Source organism: Trichechus manatus, unplaced genomic scaffold (assembly GCF_000243295.1).
Source record: "Trichechus manatus latirostris isolate Lorelei unplaced genomic scaffold, TriManLat1.0 scaffold00148, whole genome shotgun sequence".
Classification (NCBI taxonomy): domain Eukaryota; kingdom Metazoa; phylum Chordata; class Mammalia; order Sirenia; family Trichechidae; genus Trichechus; species Trichechus manatus.
Window position 1 is genome coordinate 3,151,058 of NW_004444084.1, and position 25,940 is coordinate 3,176,997.

Below are 25,940 nucleotides of genomic sequence, written 5' to 3' on the forward strand. Positions count from 1 at the left end.
AGAAAAGGAAAAGAAAACAAACAAACAATTCAAAACAAACAAACAAACAAAAGCCCCGGGATCCCACCAGCACGGCAGCCAGACCGGGCAGCACATCCACCCCCGAATGGAGCTCCACAGCCCCTCAGGAAGAAGCAAAGATGTCGCATGGAGCCAGGCATTTGAGGGAAAGGAGGAGGAGGTGGAGAGAGGTAAGGAAGAAATCAAAAGAAGCAGAAAAAAAAGCAACACTAGCAGCTAACAAATGGCACTCAGAGAGCCAGCTAGTGCTGGCGGGTGTTTCTCGGACAAGAGACTTTGTCCGCGGGAAGCAGAGGGGGCAGAGTGTGGGTAAAGAAGGGTAGGGAGTGGGAAACCGTATACTGCAAATTACCAGAGCTCTGCAGCCCCTCAGGAAGAAGCAAAGATGGCACACGGAGCCAGGTATTTGAGCGAAAGGAGGGGGAGGTGGTGAGAGGTAAGAAAGAAATCAAAAGAAGCGGAAAAAAGCAACACCAGCAGCCAACAAATGGCACTCAGAGAGCCGGCCCATTCTGGTGTGTGGAATCCAAGCAGCCAGTGTTTCCCGATCGAGAGATTGTTGCTGCAGGAAGCAGAGGAAGCTGAGTCGGGTGAAGAACGATGGTGGGGGGAAGCGTATATCGCAAATTACTGGTTGTTTTGTCTCCCACTGGACGCTCTGTGAGGCTGCTTTGTCACACCCCTGTTTGCTGGTCTCTGATAGGAGTACAAGATGGCGGATCTGCGCTGCGTTAGCTGGTAGGGGACCTCTGCATGAATCTCTCCTCGCTCTCCGCTCTCTGCCAGCTCTCTCACTCCATTTGGTGCTCGGCTGAGTTCTTCATATCTTCATCTGATGTTCTAGGGCTCCAGGATTGCTGCATTCTCTGTTAGGCCTAGTTTCTCGGATCTTTGCTGTGGAGGCACAGTGTGGTGCTTCCGCATAGAGTGCCATTTTGCCAGAACCTAGATTTATAATTTCTTGATTGTTATTTTATGGAACGTATTTCTGCAAACTCTTCAGTTACTTTTAGAATAATACTAGCTTTATTCCTACACTCTAGAGTAGGACTGGGGAGTAAATGACAAAATAGATATTTTCTTTTCAAGTTGTAATTGGGAGATTTTTCTATGTCATCAAAGCAATTCAGTAAAGATCTGGATTTGGAGCTCAGTTGTGTTAAATTCTTTAGCCATAAAATAGTTTCAGACCAGATTTAACTTAAAGGAGATCAAATTTCTTAAAATCTAAACAATTTTAAACACTGGATACACACATTTATTCTACTCATTCAAGTTTATAAGCGTGATTTTCTGCTTCTCTCTGCAAAACAATTGTTATATTTCTACGTTCCTATGTTCTCCAAAATAAAGCTAGTTTTAATTGCACTTGATATACCATAAATCACTGAGATATTTTGCTTTTCTAGTGTTTAGTGGTTACTTTATAAATTCCTGTTTACAAATAATAGAATTGTTATGTAAAGTGCAAGCAACTTTTGAGTCTGTTTTCTAGCCTAATCTCATTTACAAATAAGAAAATTAAGGTAGAAAGGTTAAGAGACATGCTCAAAAGTATATATATAGTTAGCAACAGGGTTAGGACTATAACCCAGATCAGAAAAAACTATCTTTTGTTCTTTCCACTCTACCATAATGAAGATTAAACCTCAAATTTTAACAATAACCACAGCACAATTTTTTCACTTTAACAACCGTCTGCCAATATTGATAAAGTAGAGTAATAGGCAGATGGCTGTTTAAGTGAAAAAATTGATTAGAGGGTGTGATGGTTAGGCTAGGCCATAATTCTCAGTAGTTTGGCAGATATTATGTAATCCTTCCCATTTTGTGATTTTATGTGAGCAGCCAGTTGAAAGGGGAGTTTCCTTGGGGGTGTGGGCTGCTTAAATGTATATGGATGTTCTGGCAAAGCTGTCCCTCTCTTGATTCTGCATTCAACTCATCATCCTCTAACCTCTGGTTCTTGGGACATGAGCCAGCAGTCTGTCATCTAACCTGCAGATTTTGGGATTCACCAGTTCCCATAGCCCCATGAACCAGCAGCCTGCTACTGTCTGACCTGCCAATCGATCTTTGGTTCATCAGCCCCTGCAACCACGTGAATCAGGAGAATCCTCTAGCCTGATGAGTGACCCACCCATGGATTTGGGACTTGCCAGCCTCCACAACTGCATGAGCCATTTTGTTGAAATAAATCTTTGTCTCTCTCTCTTTATATATATATATGCTGCACTGGTTTTGCTTCTCTAGAGAACTCAGCCTAAGACAGAGGGACTTATAACAAAAACACGCATATATTTTAAACATTTTATTTTTAAATCAAAACCCATAAATGTGCATTTTTCACTAATCTTTTGATGTAAGACTCAGGTCATTTCTCTTGGTATGGACCCACTGATTAGGTTATCTGTGGTTTTTTCTCTCATAAACCCTGGTGGCATAGTGGTTAAGAGTTTGGCTGCTAACCAGAAGGTTGACAGTTCAAAACCACCAGGTGCTCCTTGGAAACCCTATGGGGCCGTTCTACTCTGTCCTACAGGGTCACTATGAGTCGGAATCGACTCAACGGCGATGGGTTTGGTTTTTTGGTTTTTTAAAGCACTCCAATGGTACAGCATTTACTCTTGCTAGTGTCAGTTTCTTTAGGATGCAGGGGAACGTAAATACACCTGCAAGGTAATCTGAGTGCTGTATCTTTCTAGGTTTTTATCAGTCCTGCTCCTCACTCTTTTAAATTCCTCTCAGCTCTACTCATTTAGGCAAATTATCCTTTCATCTTTCTCCTTCTCTCTTTCCATCTATTTTAAAAATAACTAGACTTTTCATGGAGTCTTTTCAAAACCTTCAACTTAGCTCATATAAACAATAGATCTCTGTTTCCCGGATCTTAGTTCATCTATTTACAGACTAGTTAATTAAATTACAGAATAATAAGTACAACTGACATAAACAAGCTTGGGAAAAAATAATGCACTCTTGGTAAACATTACTTCACTGTTGGGAGCATTAATGCTGGAGTATCTTGGAGAACATCATCTTGACTGCAGACTTCAGCATGTGTGGGATTCAGGAGGACGTTTAGGGAGGGAATAGTGGGAACATTAAGTAAGCATTTGTTGAACATTATAAGCACAGTGCCTAAATAATTATTAATTTCTTCCAATTTTTCTGATGGCAAAATATCATGTTTTTTTAAAAAAGATTAAATAAGAAAAGTAAATCTATTCCAAGATTGTATCATTATTGTAGTTTGATACAGTTCTTTCTAGTCTTTTTTTTTTTTTGAGGTCATATATATATTTTTATTTATAGAATTGGAATTATGTTGGGTATATAATTTCTTGTTCATATTTTTATCACTTAAAAATTTACACTATGGGTATAAATTATTTCCTGACTGCTGCTTCCGTGGGCGTTGATTGTGGATCCAAGTAAAGTGAAATCCTTGGCAACTTCAATATTTTCTGTTTATCATGATGTTGTTTATTGGTCCAGTTGTAAGGATTTTTGTTTTCTTCATGTAAGATGTTATCTATACTGAAGGGAGTATAGTCTTTGATCTTCGTCTGTAAGTGCTTCAAGTCCTCTTCACTTTCAGCAAGCAAGGTTGTGTCATCTGCATTTCACAGGTTTTTAATGAGTCTTCCTCCAATCCTGATATTGTGTACTTCTTTATATTGTCCAGCTTCTCTGATTATTTGCTCAGCATACGGATTGAAAAGTGAAAGGATACAACTGACGCACACCTTTCCTGACTTAAAACCATGCAGTATCCCATTGTTCTGTTCGAACGACTGCCTATTGGTCTATATACAGGTTCTGCCTGAGCACAATTAAGTATTCTGGATTTCCTATTCTTTTCAATGTTATCCATAATTTGTTATGATCCACACAGTCGAATGCCTTTGCATAGTCAATGAAACACAGGTAAACATCTTTCTGGTATTCTCTGCTTCAGCCAAAATCCATCTGACATCAGTAATGATATCCGTTGTTCCATGTCCTCTTCTGAATCTGGCTTGAATTTCTGGCAATTCCCTGTCAATGTACTGCTGCAACAGTATTGAATTATCTTCAGCAGAATTTTACTTGTGTGTACAATACTGTGGAAGCTAGCACAGCTTGTCCAAGGCAAGGTCATGGAAGCTCCATAGATACATCCAAACTTCCTGAGGGACCAAATTACTGGCCTGAGTGCTGTGGGGACCATGGTCTCAGGGAACATCTAGTTCAACTGGCATAACATAGTTTATAAAGAAAATATTCTGCATTCTACTTTGGTGAGTAGTGTCTGGGGTCTTAAAAGCTTGTGAGCTGCCGTCTACGATACTCTACTATTCTCACTCTGTTTGGAGCAAGAGAGAATGAAGAAAACCAAAGACACAAGGGAAAGATTAGTCCAAAGGACTAATGGAAAACAAGTACCACAGCCTCCACCAGAATGAACCCAGCAAAACTAGATGGTGCCCGGCTGACACCACTGACCACTCTGACAGGCTTCATGATACAGTGCCCCAGACAAAGCTGGATAAAAATGTAGAACAAAATTCTGACTCAAAAAAAAAAAAAAAAAAAAGACCAGACTTACGGTCTGACAGAGACCGGAGAAATCCTGAGAATATGGCCTCCAGATACCCTTTTAACTCAGAAATGAAGTCACTCCTGAGGTTCATCCTTCAGCCAAAGATTAGACAGGCCCCTAAAACAAAACAAGACTAAATGGGCATACCAGCCCAGGGGCAAGGACGAGAAGGAAGGAGGGGACAGGAAAGCTGGTAATGGGGACCCCAAGATAATAGAAAAGGGGAGAGTATTGACATGTCGTGAGGTTGGCAATCAATGTCACAAAACAGTATGTTTGTTAATTGTGTAGTGAGAAACTAGTTTGCTCTGTAAACCTTCATCTAAAAGAAAAAAGAAAAAACTTTTACTTGTGTGTGACATTAATGATATTGTTCAATAATTTCTGCATTCCATTGGATCACCTTTCTTTGGAATGAGCACAAACGCTGATCTCTTCCAGTCAGTTGGCCAGGTAGCTGTCTTCCAAATTTCTTGGCATAGATGAGTGAGCTCTTCCAGTGCTATAGCCATTTGTTGAAACATATCAATTAATATTCTGTCAATTCCTGGAGCTTTGTTTTTCACCAATGCCTTTAGTGCAGCTTGGACTTCTTCCTTCAGTACCATTGGTTCTTGATCTTATGCTACCTCCTGAAATGGCTGAACATCGACCAATTCTTTTCGGTACAGTGACTCTGTATATTCCTTCCATCTTCTTTTGATGCTTCTTGCGTTGTTCAGTATTTTGCCCATAGAATCCTTTAATATTGCAACTTGAGTCTTGAATTTTTTCTTCAGTTCATTCAGCTCGAGAAATGCTGACCATGTTCTTCCCTTTGGTTTTCTAACTCCAGATCTTTATACATTTCATTATAATACTTTACTTTGTCTTCTTGAGCTGCCCTTTGAAACCTTCTGTTCAGTTATTTTATCATTTCTTCCATTCGTTTTAGCTATTGTATATTCAAGAGCAAGTTTCAGAGTCTCTTCTGACATCCATTTTGGTTTTTTCTTTCTTCCCTATCTTTATAATGACCTTTTGCTTTCTTCAGGTATGATGTCCTTCATGTCATCTCACAACTCATCTGGCTTCGGTTGTTAGTGTTCAGTGGGTCAAATCTATTCTTGAGATGGTCTCTAAATTCAGGTGAGATATACTCAAGGTTGTGCTTTCGCTCTTGTGGACTGTTTTAACTTTCTTCAGCTTCAACTTGAACTTGCATATAAGCAATTAGTGGTCTGTTCCTCAGTCAGCCCCGGCCTTGTTCTGACTGTTGATATTGAGCTTCTCCATTATCTCTTTCCACAGATGTAATCAATTTGATTCCTGTGTATTCAATCTGGCAAGGTCCATGTGTATAAAACCAGAAAACCAAAACCCATTGCCGTCAAGTTGATTCTGACTCAGAGTGATCCTATAGGACAGAATAGAACTGCCCGAATAGTTTCCAAGGAGTGGCTGGCGGATTCAAACTGCTGACCTTTTGGTTAGCAGCCGTAGCTCTTAACCACTGTGCGCCGTTTATGTTGTTGAAAAGAAGTTTTTCCAATGAATGGGCTGTTGGTTTTGCAAAGTTCTATCATGGGATCTCCAGTGTCGTTTCTATCACCAAGGCCATAGTTTCCAACTACTGTATTGGTCCTTCTTTGTTTTCAACTTTTGTATTTCAATTACCAGTAATTATCAGTGCATCTTAATTGCATGTTTGATCAATTTCAGACTGCAGAAGCTGGTAAAAAACTTCATTTTCTTCATCTTAGACATTAGTGGTTGGTGTGTAAATTTGCATAATAGTTGCATTAACTGGTCTTCCAGGTGTATGGATTTTTTCCTTTCACTGACAGTGTTGTACTTCAGGATAGAGCTTGAAATGTTCTTTTTGATGACGAACGTGAACTATTCCTCTTCAATTTGTCATTCGCAGAATAGTAGACTGTATGGTTGTCCAATTCAGAATGGCCAGTACACAGCTCACTAATGCCTAGGATATCAATCTTCAAGCGTTCCATTTCATTTTTGAGAACTTCCAATTTTCTTAGATTCATACTTCATACATTCTATGTTCTGACTACTAACGGATGTTTGCAGCTGTTTCTTCTCATTTTGTCAGGTCCTGAAAGCTTTACTCCATCCACATCATTAAGGTCTACTCTACTCTGTGGATGCATTTCTTCCCCAGCCGTATTTTGAGTGCCTTCCAACCTGAGGGGCTCATCTTCCAGCACTATAGCAGACAGTATTCTACAGATAGTCATAAGGTTGTCACTGGCCAATTTTTTTAGAAGTAGATCGCCAGGTCCTTCCTTCTAGTCTGTCGTAATCGGGAAGCTCTGCTGAAACCTCTCTACCATGGGTGACCCTGCTGGTATTTGAAATACCAGTAGCATAGTTTCCAGCATCACAGCAACATGCTGGTATTTGAAATACTGGTAGCGTAGTTTCCAGCATCACAGCAACACGCAAACCACCATAGTATGACAAACTGACAGACAAGTGGTAGACTAATTATAGTACACAGCATATAGGAAGTGCCTAAAAATATTAGTGATAAATATTGAAGGGCAAATCCTTCTGCTCATTGTTCTGATGCGAAGAACTTCTGGCTCCATTTGCCCATTTTTTTTCTTTGTTTGCTTTCCAAATGAACTTACAATAACTTTATCTAGTTTTCCCAAGCACATACTTTGGGCAGTGATTGGATTTGCATTATTGTTATAAATTTATTTGCCAAGAAATAATATATTGTCAGATATATTGTGTCTTGCCATCAAGGAACATGTTTTACCTTTCTATCTATTTTAGGTCCCTGTGTTAAGTTCTGTATTTTCTTCGATATAGGTTATGCATACTTCTTTTTAAGTTTATTTCTGTGTATTTATATATTTGTGGTTATTGTAAAGAGATTTTTTTTTGGTAGTGTTACAGCCTGACTTGCTAGGTTATAAGCAGTTGGACTCTGTTCTTAGTTTTAACAGTTTTGTGTGTGTGTGTGTGTGTCTCCTTGACACAATTGACCATATATATTGAATGTGGCCTAACACAAAGAACAAAAGACAGAAAAGTCCAAACCAGGCAAGTATGACAAAGACACCTGTGTCCATACTGTGTCCACGTTTCCAGATAATTGAAACTTGCCTGCATCTTTACAGTTACCTCATAATTTGTTAGCCACATTGTCCCTGACTATTGTTAAATCATAACAGTATATATCAACACTGTCAGACCAATACTCTCTTTTTTGTAATCAATATTTTATAGAATCCCCTTTAGTCTGGTAATGAAAACTATGCACATATAATTATAAATTTTAAATATATCTTAGTTAAAATACATATTTCATTATTTAGGCAGAGCTACACTTAGGAGATATAATGAAGTAGTCAGATGCTTGCACATACTCATAAAAAGTAAATGTGAATATAAGAGACTAAAAACATCAGAAGTTGCACCAATTATGAAGCTGAGGAATGCAGTGAGCATACATACAGGGGGACAAGAAGATAAAAATCAGAGTTAATAATTGACCAGATCTATTTTTACTTAAGATAAAATGAATAGGAAAATAATAGGCAATGACTAATTACAGACTTTCAAAGTGGAGAAAAATAAGGAGGTTTATTGTTCTCATAAAAGAGCTTGGCTTTATTAATGAAAAACAAAAAGTCCATTGCCGTCAAGTTGATTCAGTCTCATAGCGTCCCTATAGGACAGAGCAGAACTGCCGCATAGGGATTTCGACGAGCGGCTGGTGGAATTAAACTGAGGAGTTTTGGTTAGAAGTTGAGCTTTTAACCACTGCACCACCAGGGTTCCGTTTATTAATAAAGTAGTGATCAAATAATTCTGTTATGACATGAATGAAGGAGCCCTGGTGGCACAATGATTAAGCGCTAGGCTGCTAACCAAATAGTTGGCAGTTTGAACCCAACCAGCAGCTATGTGGGAGAAAGACCTGGCAATCTACTTCCATAAAGATTACAGCCAAGAAAACTCTATGAGGCAGTTCTACTCTGCCCTATAGGGTCGCTGTGAGTTGGAATCAACTCAGTGGACCTCAACAACATGACATGGATGGGGCTGTGACAAAATATTACCGAAAATATATCCCCCACTGTAAATATCTGCTTGGATTTGTAGAGTGCTTTCAATCCGTGGAACTTAAAAAGATCTTGGAAAATGCACTGATACATTATGTTTTCTTTTCCAAATGCCCTCTCCACCCTTTTCCACCTGCTTTATGCCCTGAGAGTCTAACTGTTATAAAAACAAACAGACAAAAAACCAAACCCATTGCCTTCGAGTCTATTCCAATTCACAGCTACCTTATAGAACAGAGTAGAACTGCCCCATAGAGTTTCCAAGGCTGTAAATCTTTATGGAAGCGGACTGCCCATTTTTCTCCCTTGGAGTGGCTGGTGGGTTCAATCACTGACCTTTTGGTTAGCAGCCAAGCTCTTAACTACTGCGCCCCCAGGGATCCTAGGCTACATTATATAGACATCCTGGGCTTCTGACTTCTGTGTTTGCTACTGAGGATCACTAGCCAAGAGAGCAGTAAGAGAAAGAAGAATGAGATCAGGTATTTATTTATTCTGCCTTCTCCCTCGATGTGGATTTCCATAGGCTGGTAGCCTCCTTCCACAGAAAGTCATGGCTCCTAACTGTGCTCTCCTCATAGTTAGCTCTGTCTTCAAGTTCCTATGAAGTACCTGAGTCGTGTAAATGGTTAGTGTGCTCAGCTACTAACCAAAAGGCTGGAGAGTTGAGTTCAATCAGAGATGCCTGCAAAGAAAGACCGGATGATCTACTTCTGAAAAATCAGTCATTGAAAACCGTATGGAGCAAAGGTCTACTCTGACAGGGTCACCATGAGTCAGAGTCAGCTGGACTGCAACTGTATTTTTTTTTTTTTTAACCCTTCCCTCTTCAAGCCTAGAGTACAACTTACGAGTTCCCAAGTACTATTCTATCCCTTCTGGTTTTCCTACATCTTGCCCATACCTTTGAAAATAGTCTTCTAAATTCTCCTTCAGTTACTCATTTGTTTCTTGTTGGGGCACTAAAATTATAGTAATTGATATCCGAAGTGGCTCCATGAAATTAATTCTCAAAATGGGATTCTGAGATTGGGTTACTCATATATTTAAAAAGCACAGGTGAAATCTCCCTGACTAGGGGAAATAAGATGCAGGAAATATGTAGCATGTGGTGATCTTATTTTCAGTTGTCATCAGAGGTGGCATGAAATGGAGATGGAGGGCAAGTCATTGGTAGACCAGTGTCTGTAGCATTTAGTCGCTTAGTCAACAAGTGTGATTACAATGATTGTGATTACAAAAACCTGGTGCCTTGGTTTTACTAGTGGCAGTGTATTACATATCGCCTGTGGTTTCTCTACTCCCTGGCAATGTCTTAGAAAACAATCCCTTTATTTAATGTTCCTCATGTTACTGAATTTGAACGTGCCATCTGTTTATACTGGCTGGGACCCTGGCAGAAGAAACCATATCCGTCAGTAGGTGATAGGGAATAAATGACGATACTTTAAAATAGTTTCCAAATAAGAGCAATATATTTTCAAATACGTCTTTCAAGCTTATTTTTACCTAACCACTACAAAGACAGAAACTTAAAAGTTCTCTGCAACCAGAGTAATAAATAATGTTTATTATGGTTAAATCCTATAATAATTTCAACACTTTGAGATTGATTGTATTCCTGGTATCTTAAGAAAAGTCTCATTAGCTTTTCAAATACATATATAAAGATGTCTATTATGTCATGCCATTTAATTTTTTAATCTTTAACTTTTCATTATTTGAATGAAAACATAAACAGTAGTATCAAATAGTAAACAAAATATTTCTAAACAATTTCCTTTAGAGAGTTGTCTTACTTCCATGGGTAGGGTGAGACATTCAAACTCTTCTTGATTGTCATTGTACATGCTAAGAGGCTGTTCTGAATTGTACTGATAGCACTGAAAACAGCATTCACTGGTTTATGGAGTCTTCCGCTAAGATTCTTGGTGACCAAATATCACCAATGAACAACACAATGAATTTCTAAAATACTTAGTGCTACTTTTTAAAAGCTGGCTATAAACCAACATTGATAAATATGTTGGTGTTCCATCTGTTGTTCTAATGTAAAGGCATTAGAAAATTTTTTTTTCTGTGAACTAATTATAAGAATCTAATTTTTGACAACTCCTTTGTATCTGTTATCAGTAATCTTGAAAACAACATTTCTCAGCAAGTTTATTCCTTAAAAAACTTAACACATGAAGAGTAAGGCTTTATCATCAGCCACCCTGTTTTAATGAAAATTCAGTTGATTGCAGTTTATTTTCAACTACCTTTTGACAACTTTTACCAAATCTTTGATTCTTCTTGAAACGTCATCATCATTGTTCAATAGCATGGAGAAAATATTTCGTTAAAAAATTTTCCATCATTGCACTAATAATCTCTCATAAAGGTGGTATGATTAATTTTTCTACAGAATTATGTGACTAACCACATTTTACAACCACGTTAGCTATTCTTTAATGTAAGACTTTTAACATCCATGGCACCTAATCACTAAAAACCTATAGTGCCTTTCCAACCTTTGTGATGTCTAAAAACACTCATATACTTTTGCAAATGCCCCCACGAGGCAGCGTCATTCCCATGGAGAATCATTGGGCTATAGTAATATTATCACAACACTTTCCAAATCATTCAGAAAGATTAGATAAATAATTACGCAAATTATTCTAGCTGCTTGCTAATTTAAATATGCCAGTTGAAAAGATATCTAAAATCTCTCACAATCTCGTAATCTAATTTCCTAACCGCTGAGCATAGCACCTTCACAATTTCCATATGAGAAAGAGTCTTCAGTTTCTTCTTAAATTTTTCCAGGGACTAAGGATTTACTACATTAAAAGGTAGTCCATTTACTGTTACAGAATCTTACTTTTAGAATGTTCTTTCATATAGTGAACCTATATTAATATTTAAGTCTGCCAGCTTCAAGTGCCCAGGTATAGAACAGAGCCCAGGTGTAGAACAGAGCCCAGGTGTACAGAGGAGGCAATCAAGTTAAATGCAGTACTTTTTAGCTAAGGAGCCCTGGTGGAGCATCAGCTAAGCACTTAGCTGCTAACTGAAATTTGGTGGTTCAAACCCACCCAGCAGCTCTGCAGGAGAAAGACCTGGTAATCTGCTTCCATAAAGACTACAGCCTAGAAAACCCTAGGAGGCAGTTCATCTCTGTCACACAGGCTCACTGTGAGTTGAAATGACTCAGTGTTACCCAATAACAACTTTTTAGCTCTATTTTTGTGCCTTTCTAATACATGGCCTGTTCTATTGACTTGATTTAGATTACTGTTTATATTACACAGAGTCAGACAAATAAATGGTTTTACCCAAACAGTATCTTTCAAGCGTGAGCTCCTGTCTCCCTTTTCTTTATGTGATATTCCATATCTTACTTCTTGGACCTCTCCCACATGTGAAACCACAGGATGTTTTCTAACTGAATAGGTATTACTCTTTCTAAGGCAAGAGTCCAAAGAAGTTGTCTGCATCTCAAGCTGCTCTTTCTTCTCCCACCTTTTAAATGTCACTGTTCCCCAGCCTCTGTCTTCAGCCTTCAGCCCTTACTCATCCACATGCATGGCTTCCTACATCAGCCACCTACACACTGGTGATTCCTGAGTCAACATAACCAGCTCAGACTCCTCTCTTTTGCTCAAGATCTGTTTATCTACCTTTCAACTGGATAGATAAGGCATATATTAGATTAAACGTGTTCAAAATCTAGCCCTCTTCAGATTTTGTTTTTTTTTTTAACTTTAGTGATTATTTCAGCATCCATTCAGTCACTCAAGCTAGAAACCTAGAAGTAATATGATTCTTTTTGACTTCATAATTCACATTCATTCATGTATTCAATCCTATCAGAAATTTCTTATAACTGCCCTGGTTTCTCCAACTTCTATCTCAGTGCCTTCATAATAATGATGCTCAGAAAATAATAGCTATTGTTTACCAGGAACAGTGCTAGGCCTTTAAAAAAATTATTAACGGTAAAATACGTATATATGTGCCCAAAACTTTCCACTTTAACCATTTTTAAGTGTACACTTCAGCGACATTAATTACATTCGCCATGTTGTAAAACCATCACCACTATCCATTTTCAAAAGTTTTTATCACTTCAAAGGGAACTCAGTACCCCTTAAATAATAACTCCCCATTTTCTCCTCTCACCCACTGATAGTAATCACTACAAAACTTTAATCTCTATACATTTGCCTATTCTAGATATTTCATATAAGTGGGATCCTGCAGTGTTTGTCTTTTGTGTCTGACTTATTTCACTCAGCATAATGTTTTCAGGTTCATCCATGTTGTCGCATGCATCCGAACTTCATTTCTCTTTATGACTGAATAATATTCCATATTATATATAAATCACATTTTGTTTATTCATTCATCTGTTGATGGCACTTGGGTTGTTTCCACCTTTTGGCTATAGTGAATAATCCTGCTATGAACATTGATGTACAAGTATCTGTTTGAGTCCCTGCTTTTGAGTCTTTTCTGTGCTAGGCTTTTTACATACAATTGTGTTTAATCCTCACAAAATACTGAACAACAGTAATATTATTTAATCTTACCAAGAAGAAACTAAGGCACAGTAAGGTGAAATAATTCTCTAAATGTCACTTATCTGGTAAGAAATGAAGCTAAGATTGAAACTTAATGTACCCTTTCTCCAAATCCCTGTTTTCAACTTCATCGTTAATTCCCACCCTAAGAATTGTTAAAAGTACTTTCCTAGTTTCCCTGCCTCCCATTCATCTTACCTCTAATCTCACCTCTACTTTGCAGCCCAACTAATCTTTCTGAAACACAAATCTGATAGTGTGAGTCTCGTTCTTAAAGTCTTTCAGCATCTCTGTCTTCCTCCAATTTCAAGATAAAACCCAGGCTCCTTAGCTTAGCACACAAGGTATTCATAAGATGACCTCAGCCTAGCTTTCTAGCTTCATCATCTGCCACCTTAGCAAGGGCAAGTACACCTCACTACAGTCACAGAAACAATTTGTAGTGCTCCAAATATATCATGCTGTTTCACACCTCAGTACCTTCAAAAGTGCTTTTTGTTCTGTCTGGGTCAACTCCCCCACCTTTTCTACTTGGCCAGTGTCTTCAAGATTTACTCATGTCACCTTTTTTCAAGGAACCTTCCCCGATAACCTTGTCTTTTATTTAGATATCTTCATTTCATCCCATGACACTCTGTGCATGCTTCCACTTTAGAATCTATGATATTACTTAGCTTGGATTCCCCCCAAAAGAAGACCTCTGACACAAAGATTCACGTACAAGCAGTTTATTTGGGATGTGAATGGAACACTGGCAGGGGAGTGGGGAAGTGATACAGGAACAGGAAATCAGACAATAAAGGGTGTGTGATTAACAACAGTAGGCCAGTGAAACTTAAATCCTACAGGGAAATTTTGGGGAATTGGTACAAAACACACATCTTGGAACTAAACCACCTGACAGCAGGAGGGAACTGGGATATTTATACACCAACACCTGTCAGTCATTGATTGAGATTGTCTGGAAGGTGCTAATTCTCATATTCTTTGAGATTACTGCTCTTCAGTCAGAGCAGGCTTGTTTGGTTCCAGAAAAATCAGTCAGACTCAGAGATTCAAGGTTATGGTTAGGGTTAGGCAGTTGGAAGTCATTTGGAGCATGTTGAAGAAAGAATATGGACTGGATACTGCCAGGCCTACTACACTACCCTTTATTGTGACCTTTTATTTACTTGTCTGCCTCCCTTGCTAGAATAAAATGTGAGGAACTAGGTTTCTTTACCTCTGCATTCTCAGCATTTAGGATAGTGGCTGCCACAGGATAGATTACTCTCCAAAAGAGTGTTGGTTGGAAGAATGAACAAATGTGACTCCCGTGGGAAGTGCAAATAGGTACAGAAGCTCCAGGCACAACACAGTGGTTTAACATGAGCCGTTTCAAAGTTTTGTATCCACCAAGGAGAGTTCTTGTCATTTGTGGATTTAGGTAATTTGTGAAGTACCTGAAATTCTGTGCAAAAGTATTTGAGAGTGTGTGTTAGCATTTTTATGAGAAATGAGATCTACAGTTTTTATTAGAATAGAAAAGGTTAAGAACTACTGTTCTAGAGTGTTTATTTTTAATTTCATGTCAGTGTCACATGACTCACCTACTAAAGATGTTTAAATGGAAATTTTGCTTTGATAGTTGTAACAACAATACATTATATCTGCTTTATAGTAGATAAAACTCTTTCATGATCGCAACTACATTGGATCTTTGTGACAACCCTGTGAGAAAGAAAGAGCAGATTGGTATGTCTTCATTTTATAGATGAGAAAAGTAGAGTTCAAGGAAATCATTTGCTCAAGGTCACTCATCTAGGAAGTAGCAGCCTATGTTCTGAATTTTCCGAGTCCAAATTCAGTGCTCTTTCCATTATACTCCACTGTTGTTATTATTAGCTTTATACAGAAGGTCTTTATTAGGAGCTCTGGTGACGCAGTGGTTAAGAGCTTTGCTGCTAACCAGAAGGTCAGCAGTTTGAATCCACCAGCCACTCCTTGGCAACCCTATGGAGTAGTTCTACTCTGTCCTACAGTGTCTCTATAAGTTGGAACTGACTAGATGGCAATGGGGGTGTGTGTGTTATTAACCGCTAACTTTAAAGCTTAAATAGGTATGTCTATGACTAAGAAATAAACACTATTATTGTCCAGTTATTATTGGTAACATTCTTCATACATTAAAAAATTGTAATTCAGTTTATATCTTGAAGACCTTACTGTGACATGAGTTTCTACTGCTGTGGCACAGAACAGAATCCACATCTGTTTGTTCAGAAAAGCTGTTTATTATCTATCTCCTGCCTACCTTTCTGACTCATTTCCAGTTACTTTCTCCCAAAACACACTATAAACACACTAGATAGTTCCCCAAACACAGGATACAATTTTGCTTCCTTCTGCTTTAGCTCCTCCTCTTCCTTCAGGCTGGAATGATTTTCTTCTTTTTCTTGGCTTAATGAATAAATCCAAGAATGAACTCAAATGTCACTTCCTTTCAGTAAATTTCTCTAACTGCTCTAGTGAGAACTAATTGCTCCCTAAGCTATATTCCTAGAACACATTGTGGGAATGTGTCATAGCTCTTCTCACGTTGCCTTATACAAGTTTATGTGTCTTCCTGCCTAGCTGAACTCAGTTCCTTGAGGGCAAAGACCATGTTTTATTCATCTTTGTATTCTCAGTCCTTAGCTCTGTTCCTAGCATGCTCTGGTGCTTTCAGTAATGTCTGCCACATTAACTGCTTACAAACTGCACTGATTATAAACTGCAGTGATTCTAGGCTGTAAATTTACTTGAACTTTCTGTCCTTGGTATCTCTTACTTAATCTTGTTTAATGACTTTGTATTTGCCTTGCATTTTCCCCCACAAAATTACCAGTTTTGAGTCTCTGTCTTTACAAAATATAATTTTTTATTTATAATTAATTGAATTTTTCCTTTTAGTTAGATGACAAAAATTAAGAAGATAAAATTAATTTCAACCTTTTAAGACTGTGCTTAAAACGTGCACATGGAAGAATTTATTAGCTCACTCCTATCTCTGAGAATATGTCCCATTATTCTTATTTCCTTTGTTTTACATGTCTATTATAATCATTCGGAATTCCTCTTTATTTATTCATCTTATCTGACTGAATATAGAATGGAAGTTGCTTTCCTTGATTTTTAATTGTGAATTTTCTGAAAGAAGGTCCAATTATTTTTTCTAAAATATTATTTTTTTCTTTTCTATAGTTTAAATTTTATTGATGTGTCCTTTATCAATTCTCTTTGCACATAATGTTTAACAACCTGTTGTTGTTAGGTGCTGTAGAGTCAATTTTTACTCCTCGTGATCCCATGTGACAGAGCAGAACTACCCCATAGGGTTTCCTCGACTGTGATCTTTATGGAAGGCAGATCTCCAGGTCTTTCTCCCGTGGAGCCACTCGGTGGGTTACAACCAACAACCTTTCTGGGATCATCCTAAATGCCACAACAATTAAAACATAATTATCTCATTAAATATTTTGATTTTGCTGAATAAAAGCAGTGGGACATAGAGATCAGAGATAAACTGGCCTATTTTACTATCATTATACTTGTGAAACAGTGGATCAAGATTTGTCAGGTCCAACCAGGAAAACACAAATCACTCTTAAGCATTTAAATCACAGGAATGAAATAAGACGTTAATCATACAGGCAAGGAGCTGAGAAGATACTGAGGAGATAGTGAGGCAACTCAGAAATTAGCAACAACTGGAGCTGCTTTCACCCCCTGGCTGGAGAAACAAAGGAAGGAGTTGTGTTATGGAGGCCCAGGGACAGGATCACCCAGCAGACACTGGACCCACGGCAGCCTGTCTAATGGGAGCTGGAGCTACAGGAGGGATGCAGACTGAGGCAGAGAGAGAAGGCAAGAAATTGGCTTCTCCTTAACTCCCACCCAATGATCTTCTGATAATGTGTCCTAGTGTCCAAACCCAAGTGGAAGCCTGGGAAATAGAGCCTGAATGGAAGAAGGGGAAGGGAAAGGAATGGATGTGAGAGCAAATAGTGCCTAAATTTACATGCTCCTAGCATCTTATGAATCGTTTAAGATTGGGACATGTGATTGCCTGAGATATCAGATTAGCTGATTGCTAAAGTCTATACAAGAACTTATTAGACAATACTGCTTGCACACTATACTTCTATCATGTTTTCTAACCCTGTTTTTCAGAGACCATTATGAAATTGCAAATGATGGACTTTTAAATTACAGTAAAACTTTACAGCAGAAATTATACCTTTGACAGGATAAACTCCCAAGCAAGGAAAAGAGCACCAAAGTCATAAGTTTAGTTAAAGGTCTGTCATTTAAGAAACGTTATGTGAGCTAGGGTTCAGTATTAGATGTATTGTTCTCATTTTGAGTTTTAATTGTATCTGATTACTTTTCATTCTAGTATTTGAGAGTAGTGTCACTTAGAGTGGTGTTAGCAAGAGTGTATGTGTGTATTTTTATATTATGTAAGAGTTGATTCTTAAAAAGGAATATGTCCAATATGTTTATAAGTTATAAAGCATAATAATAAAATGAATATGCCTGAAAACACTGTCCAACTTAAGAGCTAGAACATTACCCCAGTCACTGAAGCTACCCATGTGCTTCTTCCATATCCTAAACCACTGACTCACTCTGAAGATAAATACTCCCTAGAATATTGTGTTTAAAATGTAGGCTTTTAAAACTATAATTTACCACATAAGTATGCATCCCTAAACAACATGTTGTTCAGCTGGTTATTTATTTAGGTTGTAAAAGTGATGTCAAGTTATATGTAGTCTTCTGTGACTTTCTATTTTACATCATATTTTTTCTAGGATCCATCTATATTTTGGCATATACTTTATTGTTCCTTCATTTTTGTTGTTGTGCAATAATCCATTGAGTGTATAGGCCGTACTTAATTCAGTCAGCCTCTTGTGTCTGGATACCTAGGTAATTTTTGGTTTTGTTTGTTGTGGATTTTTTGAGCAGTGTGACTATGTACATTTTTGCATGTCTACTGGTGAGCATGTGCAAGGATTTCTCTAGTAAGTGGAGTGGAATTGCTAAGTTATACAGTAAGTACATTTTCAAATTTACATGATAATGCTGAATTATTTTTCAAAGAGGTTGAACCACATTATTAGAGATGAAAAGGCCTCTATGTAAAATCTGTTTTAGTTGACAATAATGTTGCTGCCCCAGCTCTACTTGGTTCAGTATTTGATGATATACATTTTTATCATTTTACATTCATTGCTTCCAGGTCTTTACGGTTTTCAGCCTGTGTCTTGTAAAGAGCATCTAACTGGATTTTTAAAAATCTGATCTGATGTGTTTGGACTATTTACATTTTTTGTTTTTACTGATGCACTTGAACTGTTTCTACCATTTTACTTTATATTCTTTATTTGGCCCCAGTTTTTTCATGTTTTTCTCTCCTTTCTTTCCTTAAATTGGTTAAGTTTAGTTTGTTTGTTTTCCTATTTTTTTTCAAAACTGGTTTAGATTTATATGCTCTACTTTATTCTTTTAGTATAAATACCTTATAATACCTTAGAATAGTTAACCTCCAATCACGATTCTACTGAGTTATAGGCTATCTTTGCCCAGTATTTTAATACTGTCTTTTATTTTCTCCATAAATTAGATACTGTTTATTATTTCATACAAATAATATTTGTTTTCAATTATGTATGTCTTTACAAATTTCTTTAACTCAGATATTCCTTCCGGGTAATTTCTCTTCCTGTGGAATATGTAAATTTTGTTTTGTGAAGGACTAGAAATCTTGACTTTTTTCCCCCCTAGATTGCCAGGGTATCAGCACACCACTGGCCTTACTATTTGTTTTATTCCCATCATCTGTGGATTCATGTCCTACATCCATACCATTCTGTAAAAGCCATAGGTATTATCTCTTGAAATATTGCTTCTGTGTCATCCTCTCTATTATCTCTTCTGGGACTCTGATTAAATCTTATCTATTCTTTATGTCATTTATCCTCTCTTCATGACTTCATTTTCCTTGTCTTTCTGGGTAATTTCTTTATCCATTGAATTTGGATTTTAATGAGTATATTTTTCATGTATATAAGTTCTGTTTGGTTCTCTTTCAACTTTTCCAGGTCATTTTCACAGTCTTTTGTTCCTTGTTAATTGTATTCCTTTAAACATTTCATACTTAGTTTGTAATATTCTGTATCTAATAACTCCAATATCTATATAATTGGTAATCTAATTTTTTCTTTCTTTTGAAGCTGTCTCTTACTAATTGTGGCTTGTTCTTGGTATAGTTGGTAATTTTTATTGTGATTTTCTGTTTGGTTGAACTTAATTAATGGAAGTAGAAATTCTGAGGGCATAAGTTTTGGATGCTTTCCTCCTAAAAGGATTTATGTCAGTTTCTTCCTGCACCCAGGGTAATACTGATTTAGGGCACATTTACTGTCTTCTGAAGACCCCAAATTCATGAACCTCAAGTGTAGTCGCCAACACTGCAGACAGCCCATGGCTTGGTCATCCAGTTCCAGTGATTTAGTAATACTAAGGTGATTTGCCTCTAAGGGAAACTTAGCCTTATAGTCCTTAGATCTTACCCTTCTCATTCTAGTTCACTACTTATTATGATTTTTACTGTTCTGATTACTGATTTGATTAACCTATGGGAGTTTTCTTTATTTGTTTGTGGTTGTGATATACACTAAAATATATTTCTGTTTTAAGTTGCTTTGGATCTAATTTTTTTTTTTTTTTGGTAGGAAAAAAACCAAGCTCTTTAGATAATCTAATCTGCCCTGCTGAGAGTAGAAGTCTCCAGAATATCTTTAAACAAAATAATATTTTATTGTTTCAAAAGACATGCTCATTCCCTGCTTCTCTTTTTGTTTTTTTAACCACCTTACACTATATCAGCCAGTGATAGCAATGGAAGAGTGTTTTAGAAGATACAGTAGTAGAGAATGTAAATCTTTTCTCAACTGTTACTGGTAAGTTCTTGAATTTGTCTATCTTTCTACAAAAAACCCTGTGGTTAATATGACTGCTGTGAATATTGTAAGGATTTGTTATCAATTATTTTGCTTCCTGGTATTCACCATCTGAGAGAATTTCATCCCATGCTGAGTTCATGAGGCACGTCTTATGGCATAACAAGGTTTTCTATCTATCCTGGTTCATTTAAAATGAGGCACCAGCAGGCATTATTCATGGATTTTAATTTTATATACAGAATCAATAACCTGACAGAGGTATTGCTGCCTATATGCAGTTGTCAGTAATATTGCAGAGTTGAAACAAATGAAAAACTTTGAAATCGAATATAGTGAAATTGCTTTGTAAATGGAATTTCCTATAAATTTCTCCAAGTCATCTCTTGACTAAACCAAATTTGAATTTTTTTAGCCTTTAAAAGTTCCCCGGAAATGAGATTGCTTCATTGTATCTCATATAAATTAAGGAAGTCATTTCTCATAGACTTCTAATACAAATGTTGTCACTAAACAAGGTGAATAACTCTTGAAACTCACACAAGCTAAACAGGCTGTATTTATGGTAATAAACGCTCTCTCCTAGCTACTGATTAGATATACCATCCACTGCTCAGAGTATGTAGGATTTAAGGATACTAAAAAAAAAGTATTATACAAAAGGTAGAGGGAAGCACCTTGAAAAGACTGTACCAAGCAGTTCACATCATTGAGAACAGATTATTTGATTATATCATGAAGGGCCAGGACTGGATGCCCAAAGATATTCTTTGCAGTGTGCAACAATAGTACTCCTGCAGGAGATTTATTCTACCCTTCAGAGCTATTCAGCTTAGCTCTTTGTCCCCTACCCCACGAGTCTTCAAAATTTATCAAAGACTCACCAGGATTTCAAGTACTCAGAGTCATGACCCAAGAAGAGGTGCAAACCGGAGATACGCTCAATTTTTCCAAAACTGCAGCAGACCCCAATTCATGGAAGCCAGAACCCGTAGTACTGTCTAACAGAGGAAAGAAACATCTGTCACCCTTAATTACAAATAGCATAAAATAAGAATCACGAGACATGAAAAGAGGCAAGACCATATAACAGATAACTAAGGGAAAAAACAAATGATAGAAGCAGACTATTGGTCTAGATAGCGAAGTAAACAGACAAGGACTTGAAAATAACAATGATTAATATATTCAAGAAAAGAGAGAAAAAGTGGCCTGAAGTTACTAAAGAATGGAGAATTTCACATGAGAATTAGGCTATATATATAATAAAATCAATTGGACATTCTAGAATTGACTATTTGATTTATATATCTAAAATTAAGAACCAGTGGTTGTGTTTAAAAGCAGATTGGAAACAGTAGAAGAGACAGGAAGGCAAGACAATGGAAATAACCCAAAGTGAAGCACAGAGGAGAAAACGGGAAGCAAAAACCAGGTAAGAGTATAATAAACACAACACCTATTCAAAAGCTGTAACATATGTATAATCGGAATCCCATGAAGATAAAAGAGAGCAAATGGGGCAGAAGCAATATATGAAGAAATAAGAGACATGATTTTCAATTCAAAGACTCAAAAACTACATGTTGGCTTTCAACAGTTTGACTATGATATGTCTAAGACAAAGAGCAAAGTCTTTAAAGCATTCCAGAGAAAAAACACACTACTTTTAAAGGAGCACCCATATGCTGACAGTCAACTACTTAACAGAAATGAGGGAATTCCGAAGATAATATCTTTAAATTCTGAAAGAAAATAAATGCCAACCTAGAATTCTCTACCTGGAGAAAATATCTGCTTACAATGGATGTGAAGCAAAGATGCTTTAAAAGAAACACAAACTGAAAGCACTTACGCCAGAAATTCTGCCATAAAGAAATCCTAAGGAAACTTCTTCCAGAGTGTTTCTCAACAGAAACCTGAAAGTGCAGGAAGAAATGAAGAACACCAGAAAGTGTGAAACTGTTAGTAAATATAAATTAATATTTTCTGCATAAAACACTAATAGTTTAAAATATATGTAGAAATAAAATGCATGACAACAATAATGCAAGAGGAGGGAGGATGTTAAAAGGAGTTAAAGTGTTTAAGACTATCAGGGAAGTGGTAAAAGTCATCTGGATTGTAAGAAGTCAGGAATTCGTATTTTAATCTGTATGACAAACACTAAATTTATATCTAACAAGTTAATTGAGGGGAAAATGAGTATTTGATTAATGCAAATAAAGCCAATAAAGGAGAGAAACCAAAACCAAAGAAGCAAACCCGCTGCTGTCGAGTTGATTGTGACTCATAGCGACCCTGTAGGACAGAGTAGAACTGCCCCAGAGAGTTTCCAAGGCTATAAATCTTTACAGAAGCCGACTGCCACATCTTCCTTCTGCAAGGAGGAAAAAAGGGGACATAAAATAAGTGGATCAAATAGAAAACAATTAGTAAAATGGTAGCTATCAACCCAACAATACTAGTGATTAAATTAATTCTCCAAGAAAAAGACTAAGATATATAATTATACTCAACCAGGGGTAGATTATCCAAAAGGCAAGGTAAGCACGGTGCTTACCTTACTTACCAGCTCATCTGTAGTGAACAATTTCACATTTTCTTGCCACATAAAAGAATCTGCTCCTAGGTGTGACTGGTATCTGTCTCTCTCTCAACCCCACAGCACCTTCCTACAGAATCAAAACCTCTTTTCAAATTTACAATCCCTGACAGAGGCAGATGACCCAGTAAGCGAGGTAAGCATGAGTTTACTTGTACTTCATTACTAATCTGAAGCGAACAATTTCACATGGGTTTCAGTGAAATTGTTCACTACAGATGATCCTTGTGCTCAACTATGGTGGGCTGTATCGGCCCCCAGATCTTCCCTGGACCTCTTTCAGGGCAGAAGCTTTCAATCTTCCAGTTGTTTGGAGCTGAGAGCTCGCAGTTAAGCCCTCCCCCCAGGCAGTTTACCTCAGCTGAAGAAAGCCACTTTGCCCAGTGGTTCTCAAACCCCATTGTGCACCAGAATCATCTGGAAGGTTTGTTAAAGCACAGATTGTTGGGCCCCAGCTCTAGAGTTCCTAATTCAATAGGTCTGATATAAGTCCCAACAATCTGTATCTCTAGCAATTCTCAGGTGATACTGGTGCTGCTAGTCTAGTCCAAAGTCACACCCTCTTCCTGAGGATAGCTTTTATTCAATTAAGTTGGTAAATTTAGGGGCATAAAGACCTAGTACCCTTGCCCCAATTTGAGATAATTCTTATTACTAGAGTAGCAGGGGTGGGGTCTGGGGACCCTGCTTTCAGGGGACATCTTGGTCAATTGGCATACCAAAGTTTATTAAGAAAATGTTCCGCATCCTACTTTGGTGAGAAAAAAAATCATGCTAGAGATTAAGAGGGACATTTTATAATGACAGAGGAGGTCAAACCACTGGGAAAAAATAAGAATTCTAAATCTGTATGTACTCAATAAAATAGATTTAAAATATTTCAATGAAAAATTGACAGAACTGAAAGGAGGAAATGTCTTGATTGTGAATTTGGCTACTAATATACCTCTGTCAGTAATTAATAGAACAAGAAAACAAAAAATCAGCAGAGATATGAAATATCTGAACATCATAATTAACTAACTTGGCCTAATATACACAAATAGAAAACTGAATCCCAAACAGTAGCATACATATCATTTATAAAACACAAAGAACATTTAGCGAAATTGAATTCTTGAGACTTTATAATTGTATCACTAATAGACTTGAGACATACTTTCTACTCTCCAAAATTAAAGCCTACTCCATTAAGCAAGATGTAATTGAGCCTTGATCATGGATACGTAGGAATTTAATACTGTCTTAATCATCTAGTGCTGCTACAACAGAAATACCACAAGTGGATGGTTTTAATGAAGAGAAGTTTATTTCCTCATAGTCAAAGTAGGCTAAAAGTCCAAATTCAGGGCATCAGCTCCAGGGGAAGCCTTTTTCTCTCTGTCGGCCTTCGTCTCTTCAGTGTTCCCCGAGACTAGGAGCTTCTCTGCACAGGGACCCCGGTCCAAAGGATGTGCTTTGCTCCTGGCACTGCTTTCTTGATGGTATAAGGTCCCCCGTCTCACTGCTCACTTCTGTCTTTTATATCTCAAGAGATTGCCTCAGGATACACTCCAGTCTTGTAGATCCAGTGCTACCTTACTAACACAACTGCCACCCATCCTCCCTTGTTAACATCATAGAGACAGGATTTACAACATATAGGAAAATCATACAGTACCAGGAATCATGGCCCAGCCAAACTGATACACACATTTTTTGGGGGGACATAATTCAATCCATGACAAATACATTTTCCTTTTTGCACGTCTTAAATATTCATAATGCATTTTAAGGGTGAAAAAGGCCTCTACTTCTTTCTTGTTGCTGTTAGGTGCCATCCAGTCGGTTTCAACTCATAACGACCCTGTGTACAACAGAACAAAATACTACCCAGTCCTGTGCCATCCTCACAATCATTGCTATGCTTGAGCCCATTGTTGCAGCCACCGTGTCAATCCAACTCGTTGAGGGTCTTCCTCTTTTTCGCTGACCCTCTGCTTTACCAAGCATGATGTCCTTCTCTAGGGACTGGTCCCTCCTAATAACATGTCCAAAGTACGTGATATGTAGTCTCACCATCTTTGCTTCTAAGAAGCATTCTGGCTGTACTTCTTCCAAGACAGATTTGTTTGTTCTTTAGGTTAGTCAAATATTTTATATGCTTAGACAGGATATCATATTTATATATTTTTTTTCCTGGAAGTTAAGGTGGTAGCCCATAAGAAAAGTGTTAAACCCCAGCCCATGGGAAAGATTTTGTTACTTCAAGACTAAATGTGGCTGCCCCAGGAGGACAGAGCTGCCCAGGATGTTTGAACCATCTTGTTAAAATGTAAATTCTCCACTTTGTCATATTCTAGTCTTCTGTGATAGAACAGCACATTTTTTGTTTCGGATGTGTGGGAACACTACTCTAGAATGCACAACAAAGGAACAGAATTCTGGAAACTCATTTAAACATGTCCATCCCTGTTATAATGGAACACACATAATGATGAAATAATGTTCAAGTAAAATGTGTTTATTCATATGCATTTTTGTCTTGTAAAAATATAGGGAATCACATTTTGGTTAGAAGACTTTCCTAACTCAGAGTGCAACACCCTCCCGGTTTCTCTGAATTCTCCCATGAAGCCAGCCTATTTTCATAGTCATCCTGGAGAAAAACCAGGAATATGGAGGAGGGGAAGTAATAATTTAGTGCTTATTAGTTTGTGTCATTTTATACTTAAATGGTGACCACCCTCTCTTTCTCGAGGGAAACTATTTCAGTGCTTTTGTATATATGGTTCATTGGGAGGCATTTCATTATTACTAACAAATAAAATACAGTGAATCATAAGATGCTGCCAGTGTGTTTCTCTGTTATGCATAATAAGAAAACAAGGAATATCACATATGAGAACTATGATCAAGCTAGAGAGTTTCTTAGACTTCTCTCTTTCTTTCTCTCTCTCCCCTTCTATCTCAAATACATACAATTATTTTAAAATTTAAATTAATTTAATTTTTTTTTATTGTACTTCAGGTGAAGGTTTACAGAACAAATAGTTTCTCATTAAACAGTAGTACACATATTGTTTTATGACATTGGTTAACAACCCATGACAT